The 19609-nt window shown below is 38.0% G+C and overlaps 1 pseudogene; it reads right to left on the minus strand.

Annotated features, from left to right (window-relative positions):
* Positions 1–16844: 16844 nt before the first annotated feature.
* LOC118527533 (mitochondrial inner membrane protein Mpv17 pseudogene) overlaps positions 16845–19609 on the minus strand; it is a 32536-nt pseudogene continuing 29771 nt past the window's right edge.

The raw sequence follows: 19609 nt of genomic DNA on the forward strand, positions 1-19609 counted from the left end.
GACTTGAGTTTCCTACTCCTAGGAATTCTTTGTTGTAACCTATAAACTCTTGCCACCAGCCCCTGGCTGGTCTTGATCAAGAGATCTTCCAGATTACTTGTGAGATGACTCTTTCTGAGAGAGAATTGTTTTCACCACTTGACTCCCCCCACCAAGTATTTTGGTCTTTATAGTGAGAAATAGCTGATTTATACATGAAGGATCTTGAATCCAAAAAACCTTCCATCTGTGTCTGCAATCATCACACTTGGTCACTTGCCTCTGCTACCTCTAATCTGGCTCCCAGAGAACTCTAACAAAGGTCTAGAAAACTGATGAACTTTGAACCCATTAGTAGCTTCACCTCTCCCTCATCTTCTCCCACCATCTCCATTTGCAATTTAATGACTTCAACATGGGGATCGTGGACCTGATCAGTTGGGCCTTAACCTAACAATCAGAGAGACATATCTGATCTACATAGCTACTAAGGTCTTTTAGCAACCCAGGAAGGAGATATTTTTTGTTTTTCAGGGTTACTGCCTCAGAGTGAGTAGAATGATGTCACCCAAGTGATGACTGTAGTCTAGGATATATAACAGATTCACTTATTAAATTATTAGGAGGCCTCAGCCAAATCCAAATCCATTCAAATGTGAGTGCTGACTTCCCAGAAACTGTACAAGGGATTCAGGTATTGTAAAGGAGCATTTCTGACTTGTTTACCAGGCCTGAGTTGTAAAATCACAAGGGCCCAAGAGTATCAAATAGCCCACATCCAATTCTCAGACAGCAAGACCTGATGTGGTCTGAATCCCAGGCTATGCTTATTATTGAATGGTGTTCTAGCACTTCAGTAATACCTGATGGTAGAACCAGGGCTTGGTAGGGGTGGCACAGGCCAGATAGGAGTAAGCAAGACTTAGGAATTCAGGAGGGCTTAGTGGGTCAGGGGAGGGCTGGGATAGGACAAAGATGTAATTCTCTGGTTTAATGTTGGTTATCATAGGCTTGAATACATGATATTTGGAGTTCCATCAGGGTAGGTTCAGAATCAAATCAGACTACAGAGGGCTAAAAGCAGTAAATATCCTTAATGACAAACTAAACGAAGAACCAGGCTGTTGGCCAAGCAGAAGTGAGGCACTTGACAATGGTCACCCAAGCATTTGAAAATTGGCAGAGTCCAGATTAGTTGATTGTCGATTATCAAGGGATTATGGTATGATATAGTATGGTATGATTATGAGGGATTCAGATCTAGATTCAGATTGGGAAACAGATTTTTGTGTAGAAAATCTAGTCCCACTACTGGGATATTGGGCAAGGAATCACAAGGGAGGAAAGACATAGAAGGGCTCCGATTATGGAGGTACTTATATTTTGTCAGTGGAAAAATGTGACTTGGTGCTGAATTGCTGGGTTATTTCAGTCTTCTCCAAACTCCTAACTGGTGTCCCCCTCTAGTATGTTATCTACAATGTAGCCAGAGTAAGCTTTTGAATATATTAAGATGATCTTATTGCTTCTAATTGCTCTTAAGATAAAGACCAGACTCCACCAATCTCTACAAGGCTCTGAATGGTTTGACTCCTGTCTACCTCTCCAACATCATCTTCTACCATTTTCCTTTTTACTCTTGTCACTCTAGCTGCACTGGGTTTCTATAGGATCCTTAGCTCCCTACTGTCTCAGAGCTGTTGCACGAGCAGTTCGTTCTGCTTGGAGTATACATCACCTCTTTTTATCCTTCCAGTCTCAACTTAAATGTCACTACATCAAGAAGGCCTTCTCTGCTTCATTTGTCTAAAGTAATGTTTACTTATTCTTTATAATGGTTCCACTCATCACCATCACTTACAAGTCACATTCATTAACCTTGCCTATCACGAGCAGCAAGTTCATCAGTTCCTATGCACCACTTCCATTAGGCTTTACTTCCCCAATATTCTCATCACCCTACACAATTCCCCACTGTCATGTCCACCACCATATCCTTCTCCATTAGCCATACCCTCTAGCCCACCTATTACTGCCAGCCTCATCCACCCTTTCTATAACTCATGCCTCTCTTTGCCCCCTCACCTTACCACTCTCTATTAGCTACACTCAGAAGCCCCACATACGACTATCAACCATATTTTCCCTTGCCCATCCAGCAGCTCCAAATAATAGCAGACCTACCCTACTAATCCTACTAATTAACAAGGGTCCTCTTACTTACAGATCAGGTATCAGTCTGCTTCAGTAATGTCTTCTCTGACTATTCAATCTGGCTTAAGTTTTCCTGTTTTCCGTAACACCTTGCCCTTCTTCATAGTATTAATCACGGCGATAATTATACAGTACTTTTACAGTTTTGTTTAACAGTTGTCACCCCCAGAGAGTCTACAGCTATTTTGTTCACTGCTATTTCCCCTGTACCTAGACACACTGTATATCTCAAATATGTTTACTGAATCTCATTGTATGAAGTGTTACAGATTAAAAAAAACCCTGAGGCTCAAAATAGCTAAATAATGTACTCAGGTTTCCATAGCTAGTAAGTGCCAGAGCTAGAATTCAAACCCAGAGCTAGTTGACTATAAATCTTGTGGGTTCTTTTTTTTTTTTTTTTTTAAGATTTTATTTATTTATTTGACAGAGAGAGAGACAGCGAGAGCAGGAACACAAGCAGGGGGAGTGGGAGAGGGAGAAGCAGGCTTCTTGCCGGGCAGGGAGCCCAATGCGGGACTCAATCCTAGGACCCTGGGATCATGACCTGAGCTGAAGGCAGACGCTTAACAACTGAGCCACCCAGGTGCCCAAATCTTGTGGGTTCTTAACCATTTTGCTAGTTGTTTTTGCCAGACCATCCGCATCAGCATCACTTGGGAACTCAGTAGAAATGCAAATTCTCAACTGCCATAGACTTACTGAATCAGAAACTTTGGAGATGAGGCCTAGCCATCTGTGTTTTAATAAGTTCTCCAGGTGACTTTGATGCTCAAATGTGGGAATCACTGGTCTATACCATACTGCCTGTTATATGGTTCCGTCTTGGTAAGAGATCCAGGTTGTTCTCATCTATGCACATAGCCCTAAAGGTACCTAACTTGGGGCTCAGCATACTGTAGATGTTTAATAAGTAGTGTTGAATAATAAGTGAATTGACCTGTAGGGCACATTAATTTTAGGAAGACATATAGGCCTTTTCATAAAAAACACAGGAGGACCGTGAAAACACCATAAAAGCCCTAATATAAGGGACATGACACCTGCCTGGAGAAAAGTTTTTGAGATGAAATTATTCATTTATTACCTCCTCCTCTCTACCTCCTTCCTTTCAGGTCAGTCATTTCCACAGAACTGTCTCTGACCCCTATGGTTCATATTGATAGCTCTTTTATTTGGCTTCTTTATAGCATTTCGAGTAGCATTCAAGCTATCCCTGGATTATATGAGACAATGCATATTTTGAGTGTCTCAGCTATATAAATCATGGTCTGCATAATGAAACTGTATTCTCTTTAGCACACAGACTGTATCTTTTGTCTCCTCTAGTTTCTGCTATAACCTTAAGTATATAGTAGCATGTTTGGATAATGTTTTAATAAATTATCCTAAGTGTGTGTGTGTGTGTGTGTGTGTGTGTCTCTGTGTGTCCTTATACCTAGCCCTTCCCATATTTAGCAAAGACATCTCCTAAGAGAAAGGTTATTAGAGTAGAATGGAAAACAAAAAAATTAATTCTTAGCCTTTGAGTTTTAAAATCCTATTTATAGTTTCAGGAACCAGGACTTTTGAGCTTAAAGAACTTAGAACATACACTTATGACATACACAATAGATTTGAAAGGATAAAGGACCAATCAGAGCAGGTTTTTCTCTCCTCGGGCTAGATGAAAATTCCATGGGATATGAGAGGAGTGAGAGTTAGAGCAAAGGAATGTGTTCTTGGTAAGTCCCTTAAGAGAGGTGGTATAACGTGTCCCTGTGAGCCAAGACTCAAGTTGAATAAATAATATAATACTTAAATGGGGGGGGGTGATGGAGAAATCTGAGCAAGAGACTGTGCCTTGCCTCTCCCTGCGTAGGGGAAGGCAACAAGGCTTGAAGAGTCCTGCTGAACACAGCCTAGCACCAAAGCCAGTAGAGTTGGCTGCATATATTATATCACGGGAGACTGGGCTTGAGCAATCTTATAATTCTCTGGATTCTGGTAAGGTATGGGAGAACCAACTGTTTTCTAGATAGTCACAAAGGGCCCTGAGACCTGAGAAAATTTAAACTTAGGGTTGAGGAAGCACAGCAGTGATCTGAGTGCAACTGTGATTGAGACCTGGGTGGAATTTGACTATCCTCACGTGGATAATCAAGGCCACAGATGACTGGATCCCAGGATGGATGGAAGAAGACAGCTGAAGACTAAATACTTTCTGCTTGTCTTAGTCACAACCCCAGAGATTGTGGGGAGTGCTTGAATTGACTGTGATTAAGTTTTATACTACCTGGAGGTATGGGGGCTCAAAGTAGACAAAGTTATACAAAAAATTCTTGAGCATCTGAATTTGTGAGTTGACATATATATCAACCCTACCAAGATACTCTATATTTGGTCAACTGGATTGACTTGCTGAACCAGAGCCTTCCTCCTGGGACCAACATTTAGGAGAAAATTGAATCAGAAGACAAGAAGCTCCTGCTGGGGATTGGGTAAGTTAGTATGTATTGAAGTGCTCGCCTGAGCTGTCCTTACCTCAGTATGCTTTCACTCCAACACTTTTCAGCTTCTCTAGTCTCAGTAGTGACAATGGTGTTCCAAATATTTCACACTGAAATAGCCCTGATTAGTCAAAGGAGATTCTAGCTAGAGTTACTCAACTGCTAAGGCAGGAAGGTGAATTCAGGCATTTCAGTTTCCCCATATATACAGAGGTAGAAACAAGAAGAAGTTTTAAAATAAGCCTTGATACCCACCTTTATGTGTAGTTACAAATGTATGACTTGATCATTGATTTTTAGCAGGTAAACAGAACCAGACAGGTTCATATTTTTAACTGGGCTGTAGCCTGAGTATTTGGAAGGGCCACATTATTTATTAAGGCGTGTGGGGCTGCTGTTATTGCTCCATGGATAGGCAGGTCTCCAGAGTCAATCGAGGTTGTCGAATCACATTCAATGAATGTCCTAGCGTCTCAATTGAAGAATCCTGCTATTGAGGAACTCCTCTAGAGTAATCAATTAAAAGCAGTAGCATTAAGCAGCTAACGGTGCTGGAAAATCAATACCGGCATGGGGAAGAAACAATTCTCTGCAATGATTTCTATGCAAATTTTTATTCTTGTACCTAATGACATTAGGATCCACTAATGACACATAGCTCAAGGAGTAGCATCTTTCCCAGTTAAGCATAAAGCACATTTTTGCCCCTGTAACCTTGGCGGCCACTTGGGAGGCCTACTTTCACTGCTGGGAAGCAATAGATTAAGGCAAGGCAGCCTAAATTTCTATGTATTTCTCCTGTGGGAGAGATGGAGGTCAGATAGAAAGAATGACTTTCTGGAGATTGGAATGGGTCCCTGAAGGGACCAGGACCATTCTTTTTTCATTCACTAAGTATTTGTTCACCCTGGCCCTGCACCTTTAACTGCTCCTTCTCCACTCATGACCAAGGGAAGACTAGAAAAGACACCTGTATCTCAGCCCAAACCACTTTGAGACTCTTTCCAGACTCCACTACTTCCCCCCAGTATTCAATCTTGTGGTGGGCATGCATTTTACTCTAAAATATGGAGTGAAAGAAGTACTGTATATTTTTTATTCTCTAAACATAATTTAATCTGCTAAGAGGCCACACCGCTTCTCAAATTTGGTAGAAAATTCAATCTCAGTCATTATTGAGGTCTCCAGGGTCATGTTAAGTTACTGGGTATCTTGGAAAAATCACAGGGAGTCTTCAGTCTACATACTGTGTGGTCACCTTAAGGCTGACAGGTCTGATGACCCTGGACCAAGCTGAGGAATGTGGGTTTCTATCCAGGGTGGGAGCCCCAAAGTGGCCTGGAGTCTAGCCTTCCTTGTATACCACAGTGCCATTTTCCTCTGAGGTCTTGTCACCTCCCTGGGCACTGTCAGAGAACAGGGTGCCTATACCCTCTACTTGTAGAATCTGTAAAACTCCAGTAGCCCTGCCAGTTTTGAGGATACTGTCTTGAAACTCTAGGTACCTCTTTATCTGAGGTACCAAACCTCAGAGCCACTTCCATTTTAGGACATCAGTTTAGCTCTTTGCCTCCTTTGGATTTAGAACATATTCTCTTAACTTTGACCTGAAGCTGTTGAACCCCCGGGTTTCCAGGTCACAAGGCTCATATTACTCTGGGTAGGCAATGTGCATGTGTGCATGCTAGTGTGTGTGTGTGTGCGCGCGCACGTGCGCGTGCATGTGAGCATGCACAAGCGTTTCTCTGCAAGCACATCAGGGAAGGGGTGGGAGAGGGTTCTCATTCTTTCTGAATTTCCCTTTCTCATCATCTTCCCTGTTCTTCCACCTCCTTTCACATAGCAAGCTCCTAACCATCCTTCAAGTCTCAGCTTATATGTCACTCTTTCAGATAAGTTTTCCATGGCCCTGTACTCTATTTAGGCCCCCATTATACACATGCATAGCACCCTGTAGCTTTTCTATGTAGCACATACCATAATGGTAATGAGTTATTAAGGTGATCGTTAATATTTCTTTCTCTTATAGGTTTGTAAGCTCCATAAGGATAGGGACTAGTCTTTTTTGTTCATTGTTATATCCGCTTTGCTTCATAATATTGAACATTTAGAATATATAAAACCATGTGGAATAAGTAGATACTCTTTCCACAGTTGTGAAGTAAAATCCCTTGGTCATTTTCTAATCTTTCTTTTTTTTAGACTTATATAGTGGTAATAGCTTATAGGATGAAAATGGACAATGCATTAACTTATTGTGCCAAAAAAGTTGGCATAGAGTTGTTTATTTTTTTATTATTTTTTAAACATATATAATATCTGCAGTGATATCTCTTTTTTCCTTATATTGCTAATTTGAGCCCTCTCTTTTGGACTTTATGAAATAAAGAATTTCTATTTATCTAAAAAACACCATTAAGAGAATGAAAAGGCAAACCAGTGTGAGAGAAAATGTTTGTGATATACACAATTGACAAAGGGCTTGTATTCAGGATATATAAAGAACTTTTACAACTCAATTAAAAAACATAGATAAAACCAAATTCAAAATTTTTAGGGACTTGAACAGATATTTCGCAAAACAGGATGTTGAAATGGTTAACAAACATCATTAGTCATCAGGGAAATGCAAATTAAAACAACAGGATACCACTATACACCTATCAGGATAGCTAACATTAAAAAGATTAATACCACTAAGTATTGTCAAGGATGGGGAGCTGATGGAACTCTAATTTACTACTGATTGGAATGTAAACTGGTACAACCACTTTGGAAAACTGACAGTATCTACTCAAGTTGAATCTATATGTACCCAAGATCTAATAAATCTGTTCCTATATGTATATACCAACAGAAATGTATATATGTGTGCACCAAAAGATATGTAAAAAATGTTTATAGCAGCATTATTTTAATGGCACCAAATGGAAAGCAATCTAAATGTTCCTCAGCATTGGAATTGATAAATAAATTGTGGTCTATTTAAATAATAGAATGTTACACAGCAATTAAAAAGAACAAACTAAGGGTGCCTGGGTGGTATAGTCAGTTAAGCCTCTAACTCTTGGTTTTGGCTTAGGTCCTGATCTCAGGGTCGTGAGATGAAGCCCTGTGTAGGGCTCTGAGATCAGTGTAAGCCTGCCTGGGCTTCTCTCCTTCTGCCCCTCTTCCTCGTGCTCTCTCTCTCTAAAATAAATAAATAAAATCTTTTTTTAAAAAAAGAACAAACTATATTACACAAAACAACTGGATGAATCTCATAGATATAAGTCTAAGAAAGAAGTCAGATGCAATAGAGAGTCTATTTATGTCAAGTTCAAACACAGGCAAAATTAGTCTATGGTGATAGAAATCAGAAGAGTGATAGACCAGAAGGAGGCTTTTAGAATGCTGATCTAGTTCTAAGTCCTGATCTAGGTGGTGGTAATACAGGTATGCTCACTTTATAAAAGTTAATTTGTACATTTCAGATTTATCTTTATTGTATATATGTTACAAGTTATTAAGAGTTTATAAAAATAAATAAAACAAGAATAAGTATATTAAAGAAGAGGGGGATTACACTGGATGATTTTTAAGATTCTCTCTAGCTCTAATATGTTATGATTTTGTGTGAAAATGTTTTGAAATTAAAAAATTCCCTACAAGTGTAAGGTCTTTTACTGTTATCAATGGTAATTGACCTTGAATTCTTAGTGATTTCTTGATCAAACAATGGCAAATAATTTACTTAAATGTCTATGTATTTATTTACCATTTGAAAATTTAAGTGACCTGTCTGCTTTTCTGGTTATTGTTTATTTTCCAATTCCTTTGAACTTTTCTGTCAAGACTCTGGATGAGAAGCCAGAGAAAAATATCGAGACTTATCCTGAACACTCTTAAATTTTGAGCTGGCGATAAACAATGTCAAAGCCTCTAAATGCAGGGTTCAAGGTTTAAGGAGAATGGTTCATGATTCCTTTGAGTCAGCTGTGGCTTTGCATTCCTTAGACTACGTTTTCTACCTAAATACATAGTGTAGCAATGTAAATGATGATTTCCCCAATCATTTCACCTCTGTTAGGAGTCTGTAATTCTAGAGTCAAGTGAAAATAATGCTAGAAGAATAATAAGATAGATTTGACATTCATTTTGAAAAGTAGTCATTCAAATTGTATCATTTTTATCATTGCCATCACTTTCTTTTCTTCAGCGTTGCCAGTAAAACTCAGTTAATGAATCTACCAGTAAAGCACAGTTGATAAAGTAGTTTACTTATTCTGAGAGATGAGCTTTGGCTTCACTGAGACCACTGAGCTTATTCAAAACCCAATATACATTTTTTTTACTTGGAAGTTTTTCTCCCTTTGAGGTATTTATTTATTAAGAACTCAACTTTCCTGATATCTAAATGAAAGTTTCTTTTAATGGTATATTGCCTTTCTAATTCTTGGCCTGGGGAAAAAAATGTCAGGAAATTCTTTAAATCTATTTAGTGAAGTATTTTAAATGCTCATCTTGCACTTTTGAGTGAAGTGTAATTTACATTTCATAAAAGTAGAAGCTGAGCAGCAAGCTGTAAGTAATTATCATATAATTAAATGTCTACTATGAAGGGAATGAAAACATGAGCTCCTTCGTGATTTCCGTGACTGGGTTATGCAATGGCAAATTAAATTACAGCTCTTTATCTCAGGAAGGCTCCAGGGAACCTACTCAGGGTTTGAAGAGATACCTCTGAGTTGCCAATATAGTTTCAGTAGGAGGCTGAGGCAATCAGTTCACTGTCCAAGCAGACCATATAAAAATGGATTCTGTAGCTTAGGTTTTAGAAATGGAAACCAAAGTGTCTACTCCTCTCAGTGACTTTGAAAACCCCTTTTCCCTATGTTAATATTTGTAAATGGGAAGTACCATGATAATTACTAATTACTGCCATGGATAAGTTTTATTTTTTTCAAATTCACAAAGCAGTTGGATTTGGGGATGATAATCAAATGCCAAATACATTTGTAATTAGGTGAAATGCTTCCTCTAATCTGATTTTGTTTAATATTCATTTAAAATATGCACTGAGTTCCTGCTAAGTTCAGGATGTTATAAGGCATTCAAAGGTTAAAAAAGACATGTTCCTTCCTCTGTGGAAGATTATAGTCTGGAAGTGGATAAAAGCTATGCACACAAAAAACTACAAAACAAGGAAAAATTGGATAGTTATCAGAGAATACAAGGTATGGAGGAGCTCAGGGGAAGAAGCAATTATTTCTATTTCTGGCTAGGTAGAACTGGTCAGGTTTCAAGAAGACAGTATTTAATCTGGTGTATGAGAAACAGGCTTATTATAAGAAGAGATATTGAAGAGACCATGAACAATGATAGATGTGGGAAACCAGCACAGGGGCTTCAGGGAATGAAGTAGACCAATTTGGTTACTTATTCAAGAGTCACAGTGGCAACTTATCTAAATTTGTGAATATAACTATTGGGTTTTACAGACTTTCTCCCTGGTCAAAACATATAATGTGATATTTTTGACTCTTTACATTGTTTGGAGCATTAGATACATGTACTGGTATAGTGAGAGATATGGATGAAAATGGAGCTATGGAGCTGTTGCAAAAACTCTTGGTCACTAATCTAATAAAGGTAGATTTTATACCAGGAAACATTCAACCAAGAAATCTTATTGATGGACTGTTATGTGCTAGACATTTTAAAAATTGTGTGGTGTATAGAGATGAATACCTTCCCTGATCACAGGAAACTAGTTCAGTGGGGGATATGGGTGAAAAGTGCTGAGAGCACCTATCCTAGACAGGATGTGAGGGGTCAAGAGAGGCATTCTAGGAATGGTAATGTCTGAGTTGAAATATGAAGGAGAGTATGGGTTTTTCTGAAACAGAGGACTGAGGAAGGGTTTTTCAAGCAGAAAAATGGGAAGAACATTTCAAACAGAGAGAGTATGCAAAGTCACTGAGGTGTAGAGAGCCTGGAGAGTTCCTGAGAGTGGTAGGCTTGAACCTAGGGTGTGAATTGAGTGGTAAAGAGATGAGGCTGGAGGGATCAATGGGGAGCTGATCATGAAAAGCCTTAAAGAGGCTATCGTAGTGATCCAGGTGAAGATGACACAACTTGGAATTAAAAATATAGCAGTGGGGAGGAAGAAGAGGTCATACATACATCTAAGAGAGATTGATGGGGATAGAATTGACAGGACTCACTAATCAATGGAATGCAAGTGACAAGGTGGGTAATAGAATGTAAGGATGAATTTCAGGCTTGGACTTGGGTGTCAGAGAGAGCCATTCACTTAGAGGGGGACACAGGTGTATGAGAAGATTTGAGAGGGAAGTCTTACCTATAGCTAAGTTTTACTTATGTTGAATGTGAGGGGCCTGTCAGATATTCAAATGGAGATAATAGCAAAAAGTTGGATATATTATTTGGAGTGCAAGAATGTAGTTGGGGCTACAGATATAGTTTTGAGAGTCACAGTAGCCAGGAGTTGCTAATCAAATGTCTTTAGGATCCAGGCAGGTAACATAAATGGATGATTCAGGCTGGGGCTGATACAGGGTAATGACAAAAGGAGGAGATGTGCATAGGTCCTGCCCAAGGGCACTAAAGTTAAAAATAATCTGGTAAGTCAGCCAAACAAAAGTCAGCTACTTAGCCGTATGAATTTTCAAGCAGCCAGTTTTCCACCTTTGATATAGATCACAATTAGCCATTAAAGTGAATGCGGAGTTTAGGCAGAGTATGTAGAGTACAGAAAAAAGCCAAGGACATAATTCCAGAGGAGAAATATAAGGAATAGATAGATACTTGGGGGTTGGGGGGAGAGAGAGACCGAGACAGAGACAGAACCAGGCAGGAATGGGTAACTAAATTTGCACCATGGAGGGGATTGCTAACTTTAACTGAAGCCATTTCAGTGGTGTGGTGGGGGCTGAAACCAGATTGTAGTGAATTGAGAATTTAATGGAGGAAAAGAAGTGGAGACTGAATACAGACAACTCTTTCAAGATATTTGGCTGTGAATGAGAGGTGAGCAGCTGGGTGATAGTTTATTATTTATATATGCATGTATACCAGGAGAGACATGAGCACAATTGTACACTAAAGGGAGAGGGTAAGGTTGGAGATGTAGGAAAGGAAAGGATCTATCAATGAGCTGAGGTCCCTAGAGAGGTGGAACCGGAGGAGATCCAGAGCACAGGTGGAAAGTTTAGCCTTGAGGTAAGAGGAGTGGCACCTATTCTACTGAAATTGAAGATAATTTCATTTAACAAAGGTTTATGGAGCTTCTATGCCCTACTAGACACTGTTGTAGGTGTTAAAGATGTAGCAGTTTAAAAAAAACAGGAAAAAACTTTGTTGGTATGGAGCTTACATTCCAGAAAGAATGAAGTATGTACAAGAGCAAATACAAGCAGTGCTGGGGCTTGAAGCAGAGTGGTTGAAATATTCTTATTTGATGACCTTTATTCCTCTGTGACTGATGGAAGAGATCTTAGAATAGTAGGCTCAGAAAATGTTGGAGAAGCTTTGAAATAACTACTTTGGTTCATGTGAAAGAGGGGTCTGGGAACAAACAAAGGTACTTCTGAGTACAATGAGACATATATTTGTCTTGTAATAGATGAGGGATCCACAGACTTTTCTGTAAAGGACCAGACAGTACATATTTCAGGCATTGCAGGCCAGAAGGTATCTGTCACAACTACTCAACTCTGTCATTGTAGCACCAAAGTAGCCATAGACAATAGATTAATGAATGGGCATGGCTGTGTTCCAAAAAGACTTTATTTACCAAAATAGGTAGAAGTCTGGATTTGGCCTGTGGGCCTTAGGTTGCCAACTGCTGCAGTAGAGCATTCATAGGATGACAGATGCTTCATAAGAAAATTTTATTTGACAGCACCAAGGAGGTGGGTAGGAGGGTGGAGGCCAGTGCATTGGTTCGGGTGAGATTTAATAAGGTTCCAAACTAGCATTGGAGGAGTGGGAATGGAAAGGACAGGAGAACATGGAGAGATACAGTGTTATGCTGGTCAGGGAAGGAATCAATAATCGATAGTTTCAAATAGTGCAGAAAGGTCTAGGAAGCTGAGGCTAGAGAAGAGGACATTGGATTTGTTATTTAGGAGGTTGGTGCTTCCCCTTCCTTAAAAAGTTTACCAAATTTTATCAATACATTGCACAATGGTAAAATATAAAATACTAACAAAAGGCTTTCAAGTTAGCAGGGCCCTGCCCATTCTCTCCCTCCCTTCACATCTAGCCTGTCCACTTAAGTCTTTTTGACTAATCCTTCTGGTAGTTGTTTTCCATTTGTATAAATAATATGCTTTTATTGCTATTTCCTGATATATGAATTTTAGACAGCATCTATTGACATTCTGTTATGGAATATGAGGATTTAGCACTCACTTTATCCCCTGCTCATCTTCTTTTCTCTACATCCACACAATATAATTAAATCATCTTTTTCAAATCAGTATTCAGTATTTGTCTTAGGATAACTATGTAAGTGTGGTGCACTGCTGAGCCAAGTAGCATACTATGATGCTTATGTCTTTCTGTATACAACTTTTTGTTCATCCTGAAGTTAATAACTGCTTCCTTTTTTTGCTTAATTAAAAACAATAATTATTTTAATTAAACTTATTTTGAAGTGAATGTACACAAAAGTTGTAAGAAATAATGCAGAGAGATCCCATGTACCCTTGCCCAGTTTTCTACAATGGTAACATCTTGCAGAACTATAGTACACTATCAAAACCAGGATTTTGACATTGATACAGTCAAGATACAGAATATTTCCATCACCACAATATCCCTTGTGTTGTCCTTTTATAGCTACCCCCACCCCCTCCTTAACCGCTGGAAACCACTAATTTGTTCCTCATTCTCAAATTTTGTCATTTCAAGATTCTTAAATAAATAAAGTAATATAGTATGTGGACTTTTGGGACTGTTTTTTTCTTTTCACTCAGAATAATTCCATGGAGATTTATCCATGTATTGATAGTTTAAGCCTTTTTATTGCTGAGTAGTATTTCATGGTATGGATGTATCACAATTTAATCATTCATCCATTAAAGAACATCTGGGTTATTTCCAGGTTTTGTCTATTATGAATGAAGCTGTTATAAATGTTTGTGTACAGGTTTTTGTGTGAACATAAGTCTTCATTTCTGTGGGACAAATGCCCAGGAGTGTAATTTCTGGATTGTATGATAATTGCATGTTTCGTTTATAAGAAAGTGTCAAACCATTTCCACATTGGATATATCATTTTGCATTCCCACCAGCAATATAGGAGAGATCCAGTTCCTCTGCATCCTCACCAGCATTTAGAGTCACAATTTTTTATTTTAGCCATTCGGACAAGTGTGTAGTCATATCTTATAGTTTTAATTTGCATTTCTCTAGTGGCTAATGATGTTGAGCAACTTTTCATGTATTTATTTGCCATCTGTACATCCTCTTCGGTTAAATGTCTGTTCATGTCTTTTGCCTATTTTCTAACAGGATTTTTAAAAATTTTGAGTTTTAAGAGTTCTTATTATGTTCTAGATAAAAGTCCTTTGTTAGATTTGTACTTTGTAAATATTTTGTCCCACTGTGTAGTTAGTCTTTTCATGCTCTTAACAGGGTCTTTTTCAGAGCAAACATTTTTAATTTCGATAAAGTCCAATTTATCAATTTTTCTCTTATGAATTGTGCTTCTGTTGTCAAGTCTAAGAATTCTTTGCCTAGCCATAAATCTCAAATGTTTCTCCTATGTTTTTTTTCCAAAACGTTCATGGTTTTGTATTTTAAATTTAAATCCTTGATCAATTTTGAGTTAATTTTTTATAAGGCATCCTTTATTAAATTGCTTTTAAAATCAGTCAGACGTATTTGTATGTGGCTTTTTATAGGTTCTCTCTTTTGTTCCATTGATTTATGTGTCTCTATGTCAATACCACATAGTCTTGATTACTATATACATATATATTATATATAATAAATCTTGAGTTTAGGTAAGCTGATTCCTCCCACTTTCTTCTTCTTCTTCTTCTCCTTCTTCTTCTTCTCCTTCTTCTTCTTCTCCTTCTTCTTCTTCTTCTTCTTCTTCTTCTTCTTCTTCTTCTTCTTCTTCTTCTTCTTCTTCTTCTTCTTCTTCTAAGATTTTATTTATTTGAGAGAGAGAGCAAGTGAGAGAGCACAAGTGGTAGAGAGGGAGAAGCAGGCTGCCCATTGAACAGGGAGCCTGATGCAGGGCTCAATCCCAGGACCCTGGGATTATGACCTGAGCCGAAGGCAGCTGTTTAACTGGCTGAGCCACCCAGCCGCCCCTTTATTCGTTTTTTTTTGTACAATTGTTTTAGCTGCTCTAGTTCCCTTGCCTTTCCATATACATTTTAGAATAATCTTGTGTATATCTACAAAAAAAGTCTTGCTGGGAGTTTTATAAGAATTGCATTAGATCTGTATATCAACTTGGGGAGAATTTAGATCTTTACTATGTCGAATTTTCCAACCCATGAACATGTTATTTATTTATTTAGATTGTATTTATTTAGATTTATCTATTTAGATTGTATTTGACTTCTTTCATCAGCGTTATGTAGTTTTCAGCGTGTAAGTTCTGTATGTATTTTGTTAGATTTGCCCTTAGGTATTTTATTTTAAAAGCAATTCTAAGTGGTATGGTATTTTTCATTTTAGTGTCCATGTGTTCATTGCTATTATATAGAAATACAGGGACACCTGGGTGGCGGTTAAGCATCTGCCTTTGGCTCAGGTCATGATCCCAGGGTCCTGGGATCGAGTCCCACATCAGGCTCCTTCCTCAGCAGGGAGCCTGCTTCTCCCTATGCCTGCCTCTCCCCCTGCTTGTGCTCTCTCTCTCTGATAAATAAATAAAATTAAAAGAAAAGAAATACAATTGATTCTCATATGATTATCTTCTATCCTGCAACCTTGCTGAACTCACAAAAACTCAGTTTGGGAGGGTTTTTTCGGGTAGATTTATTGGGGTATTCTATGTAGACAAGCATATCATTTTCAAGTAGGGACAGTTTTCTTCTTTCTTTTCCATCTGTATGTCTTTTCTTTTCTTGCTTTATTGCACTGGCTAGACCTTCCAACACTAGGCTGAATAAGAGTGGTGAGAATGGACATCCATGCCTTGTTCTTGGTCTTAGTGGGAGACCATTCAGTCTTTCACTATTGAAGTATGTTAGCTGTAGTATTTATGTAGATGCTCTATATCAAGTTGAGAAAGTTCCTCTCTATTCCTATTTTTCTGAAATTTTTATCACGATGGTGTTGAACTTTGTCAAATGTTTTTTTTTCCTGCATCAATTGATATGGTCATGTAATTTTTCTTCATTAGCCTATTAATATGGATTGCATTGATCAATTTTTATAATATTGTATCAGCCTTGCATTCTTGGTCTAAATTGTACTTGATCTTGGTGTATAATTACTTTCATGTGTAGCCGAATTTTTTTTTCTGTTATTTTGTTAGAGACTTTTACATATGTATTCATGAGGAACATTGGTCTGGTACAGTTTTTTACACTATGTTTGGTTTTGGTATCAGGCTAATACTAGTTTTATGAAGTGAATTGTGAATTGTTTCTTCCTCTTCTATTATCTGGAAGATATTGTATGGAATTGGCATTTATTCTTTATACATTTGGTATAATTCTACTAAATTTAATTTTGTTACAGTGCTAGTCAAATTATCTATTTTATATTGGGTGAGGGTGTGGTAGTTGGTATTTTTTGAAGAATCAGTCCATATCACCTGAGTTGTTGAATTTGTGTGTGTACAGTTTTACATACCATTCTCTTACTGTTTTGATATCTACAGGGTTAGTGGTGATACCTTGTTTCATTGCTTACATTGGTAATTTGTGTTTTCTCTTTTTTCCTTTGTCAGTCTTTCTAGAGGTTTGTCAACTTTATTGGTCTTTTAAAAGAACAATCATTTGTTTGTTTTGAGTAGAGGACCATTCTAAAGGTTTTAATGATTTCAAAAGGAGTCAGATACTAAACCCATTAAGTTCTGACTGGCAATTGAACCCCATGAAAACGGATGTGCCCACTTTGAGGAGTTTGACTACTCCAGTGTCAAGCTGGATCACCACAAGGTGGAGACGATGGAGTGAGGCAGGCCTAGAGTTGGTGTGCCTTCCAGGACAGGTAGGAGTTCCAGATAACAACAATACACTGGACAACGGCCAACATGTAATGAAGGGGAACCAGGTAGAAGTTGGCTAACTGCATGGCAGGCCAGATAGTAGTTGGTGATGAGGGCATTGGGATAATCCTGCTGTAGCTTGGCCCAGTTGTCCTGGACTGACCGTCCATTGAGTGCTCTTACCAATGGGAGGAACCAGCCTAGAGAACATGGGGCAAAGCCCCCCTGATTCAATAGCATCTTCTTTAGTGCATCTACTTTGGTGGTGCTAGGGATGAACTGGTCCAAAACCCTTTACTGGCTTCCTACTACAGAGCCCACAAAACCACAGCCCAGAGAGACCATGGACAGGATCCAGGCAGTCCCGTGTTCCTGCAGACCTCACTTCTCTACCAGCTGCTGTGAGATAATGTCATCCAGACCCATCAGGGACCCAGCTGTCAGGACACACTGATGTGCTGTACTTTCCAGTTTTGTAGCTTCCACAAAACTAAAAGGCAACCTTCAGAATGGGAGAAGATATTTCAAATGACATATCTAATAAAGGCTTAGTATCCAAAATATATAAAGAACTTATAAAACTCAACACCCCCAAAATGAATTATTCAATTAAAAAATAGAAGACATGAATAGACGTTTTTCCAAAGAACGCATACAGATGGCCAACAGACACATGAAAAGATGCTCAACCTCACTCATCAGGGAAATGCAAATCAAAACTATAATAGGATATCATCTCACACCTGTGTGAAGGGCTAAAATCAACAACACAAGAATCAACAGGTGTTGGCGAGGATGTGGAGAAAGGGAAACCCTCTTGCACTGTTGGTGGGAATGCAAACTGGTACAGCCACTGTGGAAAACAATATGGACGTTCTTAAAAGAGTTAAAAATAGAACTATCCTATGATCCAGCAATTGCACTACTAGGTATTTACCCAAAGAATAGAAAAATACTAATTCAAAGGGATATATGCACCTTTATGTTTATAGCAGCATTATTTACAATAGCCAAATTATGGAAACAGCCCAAGTGTCCATCAGCTGATGATGGATAAAGAAGACACAATGGAATATTACTCAGCCATAAAAAAGAATGAAATCTTGCCATTTGTAGTGATGTGGATGGAGCCTAGAGAGTATTATACTAAGTAAAATAGTCAGAGAAAGACAAATACCTTATGATTTCACTCTTTCGTGGAATTTAAGAAACAAATGATCAAAGGGGAAAAAAGAAATGGGGGGACAAACCAAGAAACAGACTCTTAACTATAGAGAACAAACTGATGGTTACCAGAGGAGGGGTGGGTGAGGGTGTGGGTTAAATAGGTGATAGGGATTGAGGAAGGCACTGTGATGAGCACTGGGTATTATATGGAAGGGTTGAATCACTATACTGTACACCTGAAACTAATATTACACTGTATGTTAACTAACTGGAATTTAAATAAAAAAATAAAGAACATTTGTTTCATTGATTTTCTCTATTATTTTTCTATTTTAAATTTCATTTACTTCTGTATTATTTTTTTCCTTCTGATTGCATTGGGTTTATTTTGCTTTTCTTTTTCTAGATTTTTGAGCTGGGAGCTTAGATTATTGATTTGAGACTATTCCTCCTTTCTTTTAAAAAAATTTTTTATTTAATTTTTTAAAAGATTTTATTTATTTATTTGACAGAGAGAGACACAGCGAGAGAGGGAACACAAGCAGGGGGAGTGGGAGAGGGAGAAGCAGGCTTCCCGCGGAGCAGGAAGCCCGATGCAGGGCTCGATCCCAGGACCCTCGGATCATGACCTGAGCCAAAGGCAGACGCTTAATGACTGAGCCACCCAGGCACCCCCTATTCCTCCTTTCTAATGTGTCCATTTAGTGCTGTAACTTTCTTACAAATTTTAATATGTCGTGTTTTCATTTGCATTCATTTTCAAGCACTTTTTGATATGTTCTGACATTTCTTCTTTGACTCATGGATAATTTAGGAGTGTGTTTAGTTTCTAAGACTTTGAAGATTTTAGTTATTTTTTCTGTTATTGATTTCATGTTTGATTCCATTGTGGTTGGAGAACACACTTGGTATGATATAAATTCTTTTAAATTTGTTGAGGTTTGTTTTATGGCCCACAATATGATCTATGTTGGTATATGTTCCATGGGTACTTGAAAATAATGTGTAGTCTACTGTTACTGGGTGTAGTGCTGTATATATGTATATTAGATCCTGTTGGTTGGTTGTGTTGTTCAAGTCTATATCCTTGCAGGTTTTCTGTCAAGTTGTTCTATAAATTGTTAAGAGTGAGCTGTTGAAGTCACCTGGTGTAATTGTGGATTTGTCTATTTTTCTAAATAGAGAGTTCTGTTTTTACAACTCTAAAAACAGTTCTATCAGTTTTTGCTTTATAGATCTTTCAGCCCTGTTGTTTGGTGCATGCACATTTCAGATTGCTATATATTCTATTCCTGGTGGATTTTTCCTTTTATCATTATGTTATGCCCCTATGTGTCTCTGGTAATTTTCTTTGAAGCTTATTTTATGTGATATTAATATGGCTATTTTTAGTCTCCTTTGACTGATGTTTGCATTATATATGTTTTTCTCTACTTTTACTTTAACCTTGTCAATATCATTATATTTGAAAAGAGTTTCTTGTAGACAACATAAAGTTGAATCATGTTTTTATTTTATTTTTAAAAAATTTTATTTATTTTTTAGAATTTTTAATTTAAATTCAATTTAAGTA

Source organism: Halichoerus grypus, chromosome X, assembly GCF_964656455.1.
Source record: "Halichoerus grypus chromosome X, mHalGry1.hap1.1, whole genome shotgun sequence".
Taxonomy (NCBI): Eukaryota; Metazoa; Chordata; class Mammalia; order Carnivora; family Phocidae; genus Halichoerus; species Halichoerus grypus.